This window comes from Sus scrofa, chromosome Y, assembly GCF_054392235.1.
Source record: "Sus scrofa isolate SSC_HxYL_T2T_F1_AM1 chromosome Y, Sscrofa_HxYL_maternal_Yorkshire_Landrace_v2.0, whole genome shotgun sequence".
NCBI classification, from domain to species: Eukaryota; Metazoa; Chordata; class Mammalia; order Artiodactyla; family Suidae; genus Sus; species Sus scrofa.
The window spans coordinates 40094687-40111418 of record NC_139402.1 but is presented as its reverse complement, the minus strand read 5'-3'; positions in this window follow the sequence as shown (position 1 = coordinate 40111418).

Sequence of the window (16732 nt, the reverse complement as noted above, 5' to 3'; positions counted from 1 at the left end):
TGGCTAGGACTTCCAAAACGATGTTGAAGAGCAGTGGTGAGAGTGGGCATCCCTGTCTGGTTCCAGATTTGAGTAAGAAGGCTTTCCGTTTTTCTCCCTTGAGGATTATATTTGCTGTGGGTTTCTCATAAATGGCTTTGATGATATTCAGGAATGTTCCCTCTATACCCACTTTGGCGAGGGTCTTGATCATGAATGGATGTGGAACTTTGTCAAATGCTTTTTCTGCGTCTATTGAGATGATCATATGGTTTTTGACTTTATTTTTGTTCATGTGGTGTATGATGCTGATTGATTTGCATATGTTGAACCATCCTTGTGAACCTGGGATGAACCCAACCTGGTCATGGTGTATAATTTTTTTGGTATGTTGTTGGATTCGGTTGGCTAAGACTTTGTTGAGAATTTTTGCATCTATATTCATCAATGATACTGGCCGATAATTTTCTTTTTTGGTGGTATCTCTGTCTGGTTTTGGAATGAGGGTGATGGTGGCCTCATCGAATGTCTTTGGGAGTATTCCTTCTTCTTCCACCTTTTGAAAGAGTTTAAGGAGGATGGGCACCAATTCCTCTTTATATGTTTGATAGAATTCCCCTGTGAAGCCATCTGGTCCTGGACTTTTATTTGTAGGGAGTGATTTTATGACCTCTTCAATTTCATTTCTAGTGATCGGTCTGTCCAGTTGGTCTGTTTCTGCTTGATTCAGTTTTGGCAGGCTGTAAGATTCTAGAAAATTGTCCATTTCTTCCAGATTGTCAAACTTGTTGCCATACAGTTGTTCATAGTATTCTCTTATGGTTTTTTGTGTTTCTGCTGTATCCGTTGTGATTTCTCCTTTTTCATTTCTAATTTTGGTTATGTGGGTTCTTTCTCTCCTCTTTTGAGTGAGTCTGGCCAGGGGTTTGTCCATTGTGTTCACCTTTTCAAAGAACCAGCTCTTGGTATTATTACTTTTCTCTATTGCTTTTGAGTCTCTATTTTATTGATTTCTTCTTTGATCTTTATAATTTCCTTCCTTCTGCTGACTTGAGGACATTTTTGTTCTGCATTTCCTCATTCGTTTAGGCGGAGGGTTAAGTTGTCCATTTGGGATCTTTCTTCTTTTTTGAGAAAGGCCTGTATTGCTATACATTTCCCTCTGAGCACTGCTTTCGCAGCATCCCATCGATTTGGAGAGGTTGTGTCTTCATTATCATTTGTTTCAGGTATTCTTTAATTTCCTTCTTGATTTCCTCATTGACCCATTTGTTTTTTAGTATCATATTGTGTAGTCTCCATGGAGGAGGTTTTTTCTCTTTGCTTTTCCCATGGTTGATTTCTAATTTCATGGCCTTGTGGTCAGAGAAGATACTTGAGATAATTTCTACGCTCCTATATTTATTGAGATTCGCTTTGTGTCCCAAGAAGCGGTCGATTATTGAGAATGTTCCATGAGCATTTGAGAAGAATGTGTATTCTGCTTTTTTTGGATGTCGTGTCCTGAAGATATCAAAGAAGTCTACCTTTTCTCTTGTTCCCTTTAGGATGTCTGTTGCTTTATTGGTTTTCTGTCTAGAGGATATGTCCATTGTTGTGAGGGGGGTATTGAGGTCTCCTACTATGATTGTATTCTCATCAATATCTCCCTTTATGTCTGTGAATATTTGTTGTATGTATCTGGGTGCTCCTATATTTGGGGCATATACGTTGATGATAGTAACATCCACTCCTTGGATGGATCCCTTAATCATTAACTAGTGTCCTTCTTTGTCTTTCTTCATGTCTTTTGTTTTAAAGTCTATTTTGTCTGATATGAGCATTGCGACTCCTGCTTTTCTGTTATGTCTATTGGCGTGAAATATTTTTCCCCACCCTTTCCCTTTCAATCTATATGTATCTTTTGTCCTAAGGTGAGTTTCTTGTAGGCAGCATATTGAAGGTTTTTGCCTTTTTATCCACTCAGCCACTCTGTGTCTTTTGATTGGGGGATTCAGCCCATTGACATTTAAGGTGATAATTGATAGATGATTATTTATTTCCATTGAACCTCGTGTTCCAGTTGATTCTATGGTTCTCCATTCTTCCTTTCTTTCTTTTTTTTTTTTTTTGGTTGGTTGGTCTCCTGTTATTATCTGCTTGAGTGTATTTTTTTTCATTCTTTGCAAATGCAATATTTGGTTTTGGCTTGTGGTTACCCTGTTTATTAAGTATGCTAACCCCTTCCCATAATTGTGTGTTTTAGCCTGATGGTCCTGTAAGTTCAAACACTTCTTTCCTATATTAAAATTAAGAAGAGAGACATACAAACACACAAAAAAAGTGTTATTTACTTCCTAACATCCCTTGCCCACATTTTATGGTGTTGATGACTCTTTTTTATGTTTTTCTTTTTAATTTTATTTTGTTTGAAGCATGTTCATGATTAAATCTGTATGCTGGCTTATTTGAGTGACTGCTTCCTGATTGCATTTTCCTCAGTCCTAGTTCTTCCTCTACTTCTTCTTCTTCTTTTTTTTTCTTTTTTCTTCCCTTTCCTTCCTTTCTTTTTGGTTTAGAGAAGCCCTTTCAATATTTCCTTTAACCTGGCTTTTGTGTTGCTGTATTCTTTCAGTTTTTGTTTGTTTTGGGAAAAACTTTTATTTCCCCTTGTATTTGAAATGATATTCTTGCTGGATAGAGTATTCTAGGTTGCATATTTCTTCCTTTGAGCACTTTAAATATCTCTTGCCATTCCCTCCTGGCCTGTAGTGTTTCTGTAGAGAAATCAGCTGATATGCTTATGGGGGTTCCCTTGTTGGTAACATTCTCTTTTTCTCTTGCTGCCTTTCGGATCCTCTCGTTATCACTACCTTTTGCCATTTCTATTATGATATGTCTTGGTGTGGGTCTGTTTGGGTTCAGTTTGTTTGGGGCCCTCTGTGCTTCTTGTATCTTGAATCCAGTATCCTTTAGATTTGGGAAGTTTCCAGCGATAATTTCTTCAAAGATATTTTCCATTCCCTTATCTTTTTCTACTCCTTCTGGAATTCCTATTATGCGTGGATTGGCCCGCTTCATATTATCCCATAGGTCTCTTATATTGCTTTCGTGTTTTTTGATTCGGTTTTCTGTCTGTTGACCGGACAGAGTGATATCCATTATTCTATCTTCCATATCACTGATTCGTTCTTCTGCATTATTCATTCTGGTTTTTACTGCCCCTAGTTCAGTTTGCATCTCTGCCAATGAATGTTCTAGTTTTTCTTCGCTCCTCCTTCTATTTTCTAGTTCCTTCCTGAGGGTATCTGCATTACTGTTCCTATCTTCTCTTCATTCCTTCAGTATTTTCCCTATTTCTCTTTTGAACTCCAGGTCTGTCTGACTGCTGAGATCTGTTTCATTGTTGACTGTTTTAGGTGAGTCCTCCTGTTGGTTTGACTGGGGGTGGTTTCTCAGCTTCTTCATCTTGCTTGTTGTTTTCTTTCTCCTGAGGGAATTGTACCCTCCGTGACCGGGCAGTGTTTGCCTTGCCACTGCTGTGGAATATTTCGTGAGGGCTGGCATGGTTGGCCAATCTTTTTTGAGGCAGTGTGGCTTTTCTGGAGTGTTGATGTGTCTAACAGTGTTTCTTTGAAGCAAAGGAGGACTTCCTGAGGGCAGACAGGACTGGGAGGTCCACACCACGATGGTAGCAGATTTCACTTGGCCATGCAGAGCTTGCTCTGGTGTTTTGAGGCTGTGGGGTTCTTGCAGGGAGTTGGCCGTGTTGGGCAGTTGCTCCTCAGGAGTGCAGCGCCCCCTGGGGGCTGGAGCAGCTATCTGGGTCACTGAGAACCTAAGAGGCTCTTCCCTAGGGCAGCCCAACTCAGAAGGAGAGCCAGAGAATGTAGGCGGATCTTTTCACCGTCTGATCGAGCTTGTTGCAGCTTTTCTGGGCTGCAGGGGCTCTTCCAGGGGGCTGGTGGTGCTGAGCAGTTATTTCACGGAAGTGGGGCACCCCCTGGAGGCTTGCGCCGGTAGCAGGGCCATTGGAGGCCCAAGCGGCTCCTCCCCAGGGCAGCCCGACTCAGAAAACTGTCTGAGATCTTTTCCCGACTCGGCCAGGCTTGTTGCAGCTTTTCTGGGCTGCAGGGGGTCCTGCCTGGAGCTGGCAGTCCTATGCAGCTGATCCACTAGAGATTCCCTGGGGGCTTGGGCGGGTAGCAGGGCCATTGGAAACCCAAGGGGATCCTCCCCGGGGCAACCCGACTCAGAAAAACCATCCGAGAATTAGGCTGATCTATTCACAGCCTGGCTAAGATTGTTCTAGCTTTTCTTGGCTGCAGGCCTTTTCGTGGGGGCTGGTGGTGTTTGATGCTGCTCTGCAGAAATGTAGCCCCTCCAAAGGGCAAGCAGGCCTGTGGAGGGACAGCCCCTGCGGGGGTAGGCTTCAGGCAATTGTTGAGGCCAGCCATCCTGAATGGCAGGCAGATCCATGTCTGATGAGAGCGTAGGGGGTGGCGGGGGTGGGGGGAGGGATGCACTGGGAAGCACAGCTTTCAGCTAGCTAGCGGGCCTGTAAGTTTGCTGTGGCCTGGGGGGTATTCTATGGGGACCCACCCCTTCTTCTCTCCCCTCCGCAGCACAGGCGCAGACCAGGCTCTTCTCCCAGGTTCCCTCTGATGCGGCTTTCCACTTCCCCGCTCCTAGAGTATTGCTCAATTCTTCTGCAACAGCTTTGTTTTCTAGTCTCCCAAGCAGTCTCTGCCCCGTCAAATGGTTTCTAGACCTCCCAAGCAGTTTCCGCTCTGCCCCGCCCCCCCAGCCTGGGGACTAACCACTGGAGTATTGTTCCCTTCCTCTGCGACAGCTTTGTTTTCTAGACTCCCAGGCAGTCTCTGCCCCGTCAAATGGTTTCTAGACCTCCCAAGCAGTTTCCGCTCTGCCCCGCCCCCCCAGCCAGGGTACTAACCTCTGGAGCCAAGGTCTTCGTGCCCAGCCCGCACCCAGGCATCCCTCGGCCCTCACTCGGGTACTAACATCTGGAGCTGAGGTCTCGGTGCCCAGCCCCCACCCAGGCGTCTCTATTTTTGGTGACTGTGCCCATAGTTCAGATGGTCAGTTGGGAGCTTGATCGGCTTTTCCGTACTCCAACTTACTGCTACACTCTTCTCTGCATCTGGAGGTTCCTCTGGTTTGTTTGATCTTTCCCCAGGTAGGTGACTCTCCAGGGTGCAGGATCACTTTCTCCTGTGAAGTTCCCTTTCGGCAGCACATGCCCCGCTCGGATTCACCTTCTCTCTCTCTCCTCTTTTATCCCATTCTGCCCAATAATATCACGAACTTCTTGCCATTATTGGAGTTTAGGTTCCTCTGCCAGCGATTGGTTGCTGTTCTGTGCAAGTCATTTATTCTGTCGATGTGCATTTTTGTAGTGTTGGTGGGAGAGGACGAGCGTGTCCCCCTACTCCTCCGCCATCTTGGCCTCTCTAGCGAGTGGGTCATTTTCAATCACTGCTCTCATGGCTGATATGCCAACCTGATCAGCAAAGATAACCTTGGATGAGGAGGATTCGAGAGAATGTGAAGGAGGAAGAAGCTGAGAGAGATGAGATTTGGATACAAGCCACATTCCAGGGCACAATTTCATTCCCAAGCCATTGTCTGTGTTTCCGGGGACTACTAGACACAAAGGCTATATTAGGACCCTTGCAAGAGATTTTCACTCGTTCTTGGCCTATCTCTAGAAGTATGATATCTTTTCTCTCCAAAAGAGACTGGTTTTGGTTGACAGACATCTTGCACTCTGAGCTATGGTTGGCCAGCCCACTGGCCAAGGATGCTCAGAGAATTGGTTGGATGCCCAATCATTGAGACATGAAGAGTCATAGACCTCATATTCTATATCCCCTAAGAACGAGTCCAGAGATGCACACCCGAGCAAATCCACAATACCTCATGGACCAGGTAGGGAATGCTGCAGAGAAGTCCTTTCTTGGGAGAGCACTCATGTGAACGTTGTTTGAAGTGTTTTGGTCTATGAGTCCAATATAGGACTCTCCAGACCGAAGTACATATGAAGTGGTCAGCGTGTCCACAGCAAGGGCTGAATATGGGAAGTGTTGTGGAAGGATGACCTAGTTGGTGTGTCTCCACACAGCACAGGAAGTCTTTCTGGACCACTGATTTTATATTTGATCAGACCTAGGATGAGAGGGAGAAAAGGCTGGTGATAACTTGGACCATTCTCTTGGCTAAAATATTTCATCCATTATCAACAAATCCACACGTAACAAGGGGATTAAAGAGAAATTGAAGGGGGGCCTAGGGGAGAGAGAGAGAGCTAGAGAGAAGGAGATGAAAAGGAGAGAGAGGTACAGGAGCTGTTGATTCCAGCAACCGTCCTTGGCAGGATAATTGCTCCAAGGATATGACATGGTTTAAGGTGGATATCCCCCAAAGGGACAAACCAGCACACTTGTACCAGAGTCTTCTCCCCTTCCTGGCCTGACTCCCATTACAATCCCTGCTCTATTCTGGAAGACAGGTTTGAAAGCCTTGGTATGGTACCTATATCTTCTCCAATGGCATGGGCTGGAAATCAGGGTGAAAAATATTCCATAGTTTCCTTCCGTGGAAAAGCCTCCTCCCATGGAACGTGATGCTCGTGTGTTGTTCTTTCATCTGCCATTGTTTTCATGTTCAGGCTTCATGGGGAGTGGGTCTTTTTCAATCCCATATTTTCCTTCCACATGAGATTGTAGACTGTTTAATCCTGGGAAGCAGTTCTTAAACCACCATGTTGAGCCTGACACACGCTCAGGGGAAGATCCATCCTTCTTGTAGGGAGCATGTGGGCAGAGAGGACGTGGAGTTGCCTTCCATCCGAGAAGTTCAGGCCCAATGATTGCCATGGCAATGGCATGATTCCCACCAAGCATTGTGACACCACTGACCCTCTGTGAGAACAGAGGCGAGTGATGAGCCAAAAGTGGAAAGCTTTCACCGTCACCCCTCAATTGATGTACATCGGGCAGCCTGAGCTCATGATCTGGAGGTATGTTGATAAATTAAAGGATGAACCATTGGATGTATTGGACAATTGGATGGTAAATATTCGTTCCAGCATTCTTCTTATTGCCACAATTCTCATCAGGCTCCTGAGTAAATAAATATGCACCGCTCAGACTTGCTTTTGGATTAGGCTATATCTGACAGGGACGAGGGAGTTTATCACTTTCAATCTTTTCCAACAGGAGAAAAATGACTCCTAATTATGACCGGGATGATAAATCACATTCCAGAGCAGAAACCATGACAATAGGTCCCTCGGCCTTCAACCAAGGAGGAGGCCCTCAATAACAACCCTGAGGACATATTTGAATGGGGGGAAGGACAATTCCCTGCTTCGGAACGTACACGTCAATAGATGAAATCACACACTAGCTATCCACAGTAACAAATTTCCCGAGAATGCAGCTGGGATATGTCTGGTGGGATTTCACATAGTGATATGAAGAAGTCCTGTCTACTGGGGTGCTGGATGGAAGTGAGGGGACTAGTTTCACTGCTGGCTTGATTGTGGGGTACACAATGTCAGGAATTTCAGGAGTCCCTCTTCTAATCCTCTGTGTACCGTGTGGTGAGGGCTACATATGCAGGACTAATGGTTTCCGTCTTAGACGAGAGGGGTGTCTGGCATGCTAATGAGGGTCGAGAGAAGGAGGAGGATTGTCCCAAATGGAGACTGGTTTTAGGGGACCGAATCCTTGAACTGTGTCGCATTGTCATTCAGACCCAGCTGAAGGGTGCTCAGACCCCTTCGTAGATGCCAATTCACTGAGACATGAAGAGTCAGAGACTTCATTTCCTAACTCCTCTTAGAATGAATCGAGAGATCCACCTCACCAGCAACTTCAAATACATGGGGTGTGCTGCAGAGAAGTGAATTCTCACTCGGTCCCTTATGTGTAGGTGGTTGAAAATATGTTGATCTCGGAGTCAAATCTTTAACCATGTAGAACGTAGTACATTTGGGATGGTTATCTGTCAGTGTGATGGGCTTACAATGGTAAGATAGACGTACACTGTGTAAGGTGAAATATCCCCATACAACCAGAGGTGTTATTTCAGGAAAAATGCTTTCATATTTGATAGGAGTTTGGACGACTGTAGGAAAATCTTGGTTAAAGACTTTGACTGCTCTCCTGCCTAAGATATGCCAATGTGGACCAGCACAGATAAGATTGGATGAGGAGGATTCGAGAGAATGTGAAGGAGGAAGAAGCCGAGAGAGAGAGTGAGAGAGATAGAGAGGGAGAGAGAAGAGATTTAGCTACAGGACACATTCCAGAGCACAGTTTCATTCCCAAGCCCTTGTCTGTGTTTCCGGGGACTATTACACAAAGGCCATATCAAGACCCATGCATGAGATTTTCACTCGTTCTTGGCCGGTCTCTAGTAATATGTCGGTTGCAAGCAGTCCTCCCTGCTTGGCACCCATGTCTTCTCAAAGGACACGAGGTGTGGGTCAAGTTAAATGACACCCTGTATTTTCACTTAGCGGAAAAGACCTTTCCTATTGAAAACGCAGCTCCTAGGGGGTTCTTCCTCAGTCTTTCCGTGATGTCCTTGTCCAGGGGACTTTTGTTTGGGTGTTTGGAATGACAACTTTTCATCCAAAAGATATTCTGTCCTGTGTATTCGTATGAGGCAGTGACTGAGAGAGCACTTGACCCTGAAGTGCTACACATGTTATCAGAGATCCACCATGATAGAGAAAATTGGATTCCCCAGGGTGTGGAGTTGCCTTCCTTCTGAAAGGAGCAGTCCCGGAGGTGGCCATGGAACTGATATGATGCCCATGGATCCTTGTGCCAGAAAAACCTCTCTGTGAGAGAGGAGGTGTGTGATGGGCCATATGTGGGACATTCTCATCCTCAAACCTTGAGATTTCAATGATGGACACTATGAACTCTTGCTCTGGAGGTATGTGGATGTTGATGGAAAGGAGGATCCACCAGATCCACTCTTGGATGAACAATGTTATCTCTGTCTGTACACTCATAGCCACCACTCATCAGGCTCCCAAGCTCAGTGTGGATTCTAGAGGCTTGGTGTTTGAACATGTGATATCTTCAGGGGATCAGTGGGCAGAATACCTCAAGGGAGTTCCTCCATGTGAAAAAAGAATTGTGCTTCATGGCCATTTGTAACTAGACATCCCAGTGCACAAACAAGGAATACATGACCAATGCCTCCACCAAGCATTAGGCCCTTGATGTAACTCCTGAAGACGACATTCCCAATGGGGCATTTTCAGTTCCACACTTCTGAATACATTTTTCCACAGCCTAACCAACAGGGGTGCCCTCCAAACAGTGGCATTTTAACGGAGATGTAACCGGTATATTACAGGTGTATTTTCCACATGTGGATAAGAACAAGGCCTCCTTCTCATTGAGGGCCTACTGGCAGTGTAGTGCCTGGGGCCATTGACAGTGTGTTTGTTGTGACTACTCTCATAAGGAAGGAAATATGTGTCGATTGTCTGATCCTACAGGAGCCCTGTGATGAGGCCTGCATTTTGAGGGTATTGAAAGTTCCATCCTGGAAGGGAGTGGGCTCTGTCCCTGACACTCATGAGGCTAGAGAATGAGGAGGTCTATTCCATAGAGACTGGTGTTGGTTGACAGACATCTTGCACTCTGGGCTATGGTTGGCCAGCCCACTGGCCAAAGATGCTCAGACAATTGTTTGGATGCCCAATCATTGAGACATGAAGAGTCATAGACTTCATAATCTATATCCCCTGAGAACGAGTCCAGAGATCCACACCCGAGCAAATACACAATACTTCCTGGACCAGGTAGGGAATGCGGCAGAGAAGCCATTTCTTGGGAGAGCACTCATGTGAACGTTGTTTCAAGTGTGTTGCTCTATGTGTCCAATATGGGACCCTCCAGACCGAAGTACATATGAAGTGGTCAGCGGGTCCATCGGAAGGGCTGAATGTTGGAAGTGTTGTGAAAGGATGACCTAGTTGGGGTGTCTCCTCACAGTACAGGAATTTTTTCTGGACCACGGAATTTATATGTGATCAGACCTAGGATGACAGGGAGAGAAGGCTGGGGAATAATTTGGACGATTCTCTTGGCTACTGTATTTCATCCATTATCACCACAGGTCAACTTGTAGCAGGAGGATTCAAGAGAAATTGAAGGGGGGCAAAGGGGAGAGTGAGAGAGCTAGAGAGAATGAGATGAAAAGATCGAGAGAGAGGTACAGGAGCTGTTGATTCAAGCAACCGTCAATGGCAGGATATTTGCTCCAAGAACATGTCTTGGTTTTAGGTGGATATCCCACAAATGATACAAACCAGCACACTTGTACCAGAGTCTTCTCTCCTTCCTGGCCTGACTCCCAAAATGTCTCCATTACAGTCCCTGCTCCATACTGGAAGACAGGTTTGTAAGCCTCGGTATGGTACCTATATCTTCTCCAATGGCATGGGGTGGAAATCAGGTTAGAAGATATTCCATATTTTCCTTCCGTGGAAAAGCCTCCTCCCATGGAAGGGGATGCTCGTGTGTTGTTCTTACTCCATATAGATTGTATTCCTGTTCAGGTTCCGTGGGTGTGGGTCTTTTTCAAACACAATTATCTTTCCAAATGAGATTGTAGACTCTGAATTCCTTGGAAGCTGTTCTTGAACCACCGTATTGAGGCTGACACACATTCAGGGGAAGAGCCATCCTTCTGTAGAGAATACATGGGAACAGTGGAAGTGGAGTTGCCTTCCATCTGAGAAGTTCCGGCCCAATGGATGCCATGGCAATGGCATGCTGCCCACCAAGCCTTGTGACACCACAGACCCTCTGTGAGAAGAGAGGCGAGGGATGGGCCCAAAGTGGGAGCTCTCAACGTCACGCCTCATTTTTTGTACATCGGGCAGCCTGAGCTCATGATCTGGAGGTAGGTTGATACTAAATTAAAGGAGGATCCATTGGATATATTGGACACTTGGATGATAAGTATTCTTTCCAGCATTCTTCTCATGGCCACCATTCTCATCAGGCTCCTGAGTAAATAGCCACGGCTCAGGCTTGGTTTTGGATTATGATATATTTGAAAGGGACCAGTGAGCTTATCACTTCCAGTCATTTCCAACAGGGGAAAAAATACTACTAAATATGACCGGGACGATAAATTTCATTCCAGAGCTCAAACCATGAAAATAGGCCCCTCTGCCTTCAACCAAGGATGAGACCTTTAATATCAACCCTGAGGAAATATTGGAATGGGGGAAGGACAATTCTCTGCTTTGGAAAATACACGTCAATAGATGAAATCACACACTAGCTATCCACAGTAACAAATATCCCGAGAATGAAGCTGGGATATGCCTGGTGGTTATTTGCCAGGTTGCTAAGAATTCGTCCTGTCTAACTCGGTGTTGTATGGAAGTGGGGAGACTAATTCCACTGATGGCTTGTTTGTGGGGTACACAATTGTCAGGCATTTCAGGAGTCTCTCTTTTTATCTTCCGTGAGTCGTGTGGTGAGGGCCATATTTGCAGGACTTGAGGTTTCCCTCTTGGAGGAGAGAGGCCTCTGGTCTGCCAATTGAGCTTCGAGAGAAGTAGGAGGATTGCCCCAAATGGAGACTGGTTTTAGGTGACCGAATGATTGAACTCTGTCCGGTTGACAGTCAGACCCTGCTGAAGGATGCTCAGACCCATTTTTAGATGCCAATACACTGAGTCATGGAGAGTCAGAGTCTTCATTTCCTAATAACCCTTAGAAAGATTCGAGAGATCCACTTCACCAACCAGTGCAAATGCATTGGGTGTGCAGCAGATAAGTGAATTCTCACTCGGTCCCTTATGTGTAGGTGGTTGAAAAGATGTTGATCTCGGAGTCAAATCTCTGACCATGTAGAACGCAGTACAAATGGGATGGTTATATGTCAGTGTGAAGGGCTGACAATGGTAAGGTAGTGGTACACTGTGTAAGGTGGAATATCTCCATACAAACAGAGGAGTTCTTTCAGGAAAAATGCTTTCATATTTGATAGGAGTTTGGAAGACTGATGGAAAATCTTGGTGAAAGACTTTGACTGCTCTCCTGTCTGAGATATGCCCACCTGGACCAGCACAGATCACCTTGGATGAGGAGGATTCGAGAGAATGTGAAGGAGGAAGAAGCCAAGAGAGAGAGTGAGAGAGAGAGAGAGAGAGATGAGATTTGGATACAAGCCACATTCCAGGGCTCAGTTTCATTCCCTAGCCCTTCACTCTGTTTCCGGGGACTATTAGACACAAAGGCTCTTTCAGGACTCTTGCCTGAGATTTTCACTCTTTCTTGGCCTGTCTCCAGAAATATGTCGGTTGCAAGCAGTCCTCCCTGTTTGGCACCCATGTCTTCTCTATTGACACGAGGTGTGGTTCAATGTAAATGATACGCTCTATTTTCCCTAATTGGAAAACTCCCTTCCTATTGAAAAGGCAGCTCATAGGGGGTTCTTCCTCAGTCTTTCCGTGATGTCCTTGTCCAGGGGACTTTGGTTTGGGGGTGTGGAATGATATCTTTTCTCTCCAAAAGAGATTCTGTCCTGTGTCTTCGTGTGAGGCAGTGACTGAGAGAGCACTTGACCCTGAAGTGCTACACATGTTATCAGAGATCCATCATGATAGAGAAAATTGGGTTCCCCAGTGTGTGGAGTTGCTTTCCTTCTGAAAGGTGCAGTGCCAGAAGTGGCCATGGCATTGATATGATGCCCATGGAGCCTTGTGCCCAAACAACCTCTCTGTGAGAAAAGAGGTGTGTGATGGTCCATATGTGGGACATTCTCAAAATCAAACCTTGAGAGTTCAATGAGGGACACCATGAGCTCTTGCTCTGGAGGAATGTCGAAGTTGATGGAAAGGAGGATCCATCAGATGGGTGGTCCTCTTGGCTCAACCATATTATCTACGTCTTCAGACTCAGAGCCACCACTCTCATCAGGCTCCCAAGCTCAATGTGGACTCTAGAGGCTTGGTGTTTGAACATGTGATATCTTCAGGGGATCAGTGGGCAGAATACCTCAAGGGAGTTCCTCCATGTGAAAAAAGAATTGTGCTTCATGGCCATTTAAAACAAGACATCCTGGTGCACAAACAAGGAAACCATGCCCCAATGCTCTCCGCCAAGCATGAGGCCCTGGATGTAACCCCTGAAGGAGACATTCCCAATGGGGTGTTTTCAGCTCCACACTACTGAATCCATATTTCCATATCCTAAACCACAGGGGAACCCTCCAAACAGAGGCATTTTAACCGAGATGTACCCGGTCTATTTCAGGTGCCTTTTCCACAGGTGGATAAGGACAAGCCCTCCCTCTCTTTGAGTGCTTACCTGGAATGTGGTGCCTGGGGCCAGGCCCAGTGTGTTTGTTGTATCTACAAGCATAAGGAAGGAGAGGTGGGTCGATTGTCTGATCTTCCAGGAGCCCTGTGATGATGCCTGCAATTTGAGGGTATTGAAAGTTCCATCCTGGAAGGGAGTGGGCTCTGTCTCTGACACTCATGAGGCTAGAGAATGAGGAGGTCTATTCCATAGAGACTGGTTTTGGTTGACCGACATCTTGCACGCTGGGCTATGGTTGGCCAGCCCACTGGCCAAGGATGCTCAGACCATTGTTTGGATGCCCAATCCTTGAGACATGACGAGTCATAGACTTCATATTCTATATCCGCCAGGAACGAGTCCAGAGATCCACACAGAAGCAAATCCACAATACCGCATGGACCACGTAGGGAATGCTGCAGAGAAGCCATTTCTTGGGAGAGCACTCATGTGAATGTTTCACGTGTGTTGCTCTCTGAGTCCAATATTGGGCCCTACAGACCGAAGTACATATGAAGTGGTCAGCGGGTCCATAGGAAGGGCTGAATGTGGGAAGTGTTGTGGAAGGATGACCTAGTTGGGGTGTCTCCACACAGCACAGGAAGTCTTTCTGGACCACGGGTTTTATACTCGATCAGACCTAGGATGACAGGGAGAAAAGGCTGGGGGATAACTTGGACCATTTTCTTGGCTAATATATTTCATCCATTATCACCACAGGTCAACTTGTAGCAGGAGGATTTCAGAGAAATGGAAGGGGGGCCAAGGGGCGAGTGAGAGAGCTAGAGAGAAGGAGATGAAAAGAAGGAGAGAGAGAGGTACAGGAGCTCTTGATTCAAGCAACCGTCAATGGCAGGATAATTTCCCCAAGGACATGTCTTGGTTTAAGGTGGATATCCCACAAATGATACAAACCAGCACACTTGTACCAGAGTCTTCTCTCCTTCCTGGCCTGAGTCCCAAAATGTGTCCATTACAACCCCTGCTCCATACTGGAAGACAGGTTTGAAAGCCTTGGCATGGTACCTATATCTTCTCCAATGGCATGGGGTGGAAATCAGGTTAGAAGATATTCCATAGTTTCCTTCCGTGGAAAAGCCTCCTCCCATGGAAAGGGAAGCTCGTGTGTTGTTCTTCTTCCTCCATCGGCCATTGTTTTCCTGTTCAGGCTCCGTGGGGAGTGGGTCTTTTTCAATCACATATGTTCTTTCCAAATGAGATTGTACACTGTGAATTCCTGGGAAGCAGTTCTGGAACCACCGTGTTGAGCCTGACACACGTTCAGGGGAAGAGCCATCCTTCTGTAGAGAGCAGGTGGGCACAGAGGAGGTGGAGTTGCCTTGCATCTGAGAAGTTCAGGCCCAATGGTTGCCATGGCAATGGCATGCTGCCCACCAAGCCTTGTGACACCACAGACCCTCTGTGAGAAGAGAGGCGAGGGATGGGCCCAACATGGGAAGCTGTCAAAATCACGCCTCATTTTTTGCACATCGGGCAGGCTGAGCTCAGGAATGAAGGTATGTCGATACTAAATTATAGGAGGATTCATTGGATGTATTGGACAATTGGATGAAAAGAATTCTTTCCAGCAATCTTCTCATGGCCACCATTCTCATCAGGTTCCTGAGTAAATATCCACTGCTCAGGCTTGATTTGGGATTATGATATATCTGAAAGGGACCAGTAAGCTTATCACTTCCAGTCTTTTCCAACAGGGGAAAAAAGCCTCCTAAGTATGAATGGGATGATAAATTTCATTCCAGAGCTCAAACCATGAAAATAGGCCCCTCTGCCTTCCACCAAGGACGAGGCCCTCAGTATCAACCCTGAGGACATATTGGAATGTGGGGAAGGACCATTCCCTGCTTCTGAACGTACACGTCGATAGAGGAAATCACACACTAGCTATCCACAGTGTCAAATTTCCCGAGAAGGAAGCTGGGATATGTCTGGTGGGTATTTCACAGGTTGATAAGAATACGTCCTGCCTACTGGGGTGCTGGATGGAAGTGGGCGGACTAGTTCCACTGCTGGCTTGATTGTGGCGTGCACAATTGTCAGGAATTTCAGGAGTCCCTCTTCTTCTCCTCCGTGAGCTGTGTGGTGAGGGCTACATGGGCAGGTCTTGAGGTTTCCCTCTTGGACGAGAGGGGCCTCTGGCCTGCCAATTGAGGGTCCAGAGAAGGAGGAGGATTGTCCCAAATGGAGACTGGTTTTAGGGGACCGAATCCTTGAACTCTGTCCCATTGTCATTCAGACCCTGCTGAAGGGTGCTCGGACCCCTTCGTAGATGCCATTTCACTGAGACATGGAGTGTCAGAGACTTCATTTCCCAACTCCCCTTAGAAAGAGTCGAGAGATCCACCTCACCAGCCACTTCACAGACCTGATCCCATACGTGAGGTGTGCTGCAGAGAAGTGAATTCTCACTCGGTCCCTTATGTGTAGGTGGTTGAAAAGATGTTGATCTCGGAGTCAAATCTCTGACCATGTAGAACGCAGTACAAATGGGATGGTTATGTGTCAGTGTGAAGGGCTGACAATGGTAAGGTAGTGGTACACTGTGCAAGGTGGAATATCTCCATACAAACAGAGGAGTTCTTTCAGGAAAAATGCTTTCATATTTGATAGGAGTTTGGAAGACTGATGGAAAATCTTGGTGAAAGACTTTGACTGCTCTCCTGGCTGAGATATGCCCACCTGGACCAGCACAGATCACCTTGGATGAGGAGGATTCGAGAGAATGTGAAGGAGGAAGAAGCCAAGAGAGAGAGTGAGAGAGAGAGAGAGATGAGATTTGGATACAAGCCACATTCCAGGGCTCGGTTTCATTCCCTAGCCCTTCACTCTGTTTCCGGGGACTATTAGACACAAAGGCTCTTTCAGGACTCTTGCCTGAGATTTTCACTCTTTCTTGGCCTGTCTCTAGAAATATGTCGGTTGCAAGCAGTCCTCCCTGTTTGGCACCCATGTCTTCTCTATTGACACGAGGTGTGGTTCAATGTAAATGATACCCTCTATTTTCCCTAATTGGAAAACTCCCTTCCTATTGAAAAGGCAGCTCATAGGGGGTTCTTCCTCAGTCTTTCCGTGATGTCCTTGTCCAGGGGACTTTGGTTTGGGGGTGTGGAATGATATCTTTTCTCTCCAAAAGAGATTCTGTCCTGTGTCTTCGTGTGAGGCAGTGACTGAGAGAGCACTTGACCCTGAAGTGCTACACATGTTATCAGAGATCCATCATGATAGAGAAAATTGGGTTCCCCAGTGTGTGGAGTTGCTTTCCTTCTGAAAGGTGCAGTGCCAGAAGTGGCCATGGCAATGATATGATGCCCATGGAGCCTTGTGCCCAAACAACCTCTCTGTGAGAAAAGAGGTGTGTGATGGTCCATATGTGGGACATTCTC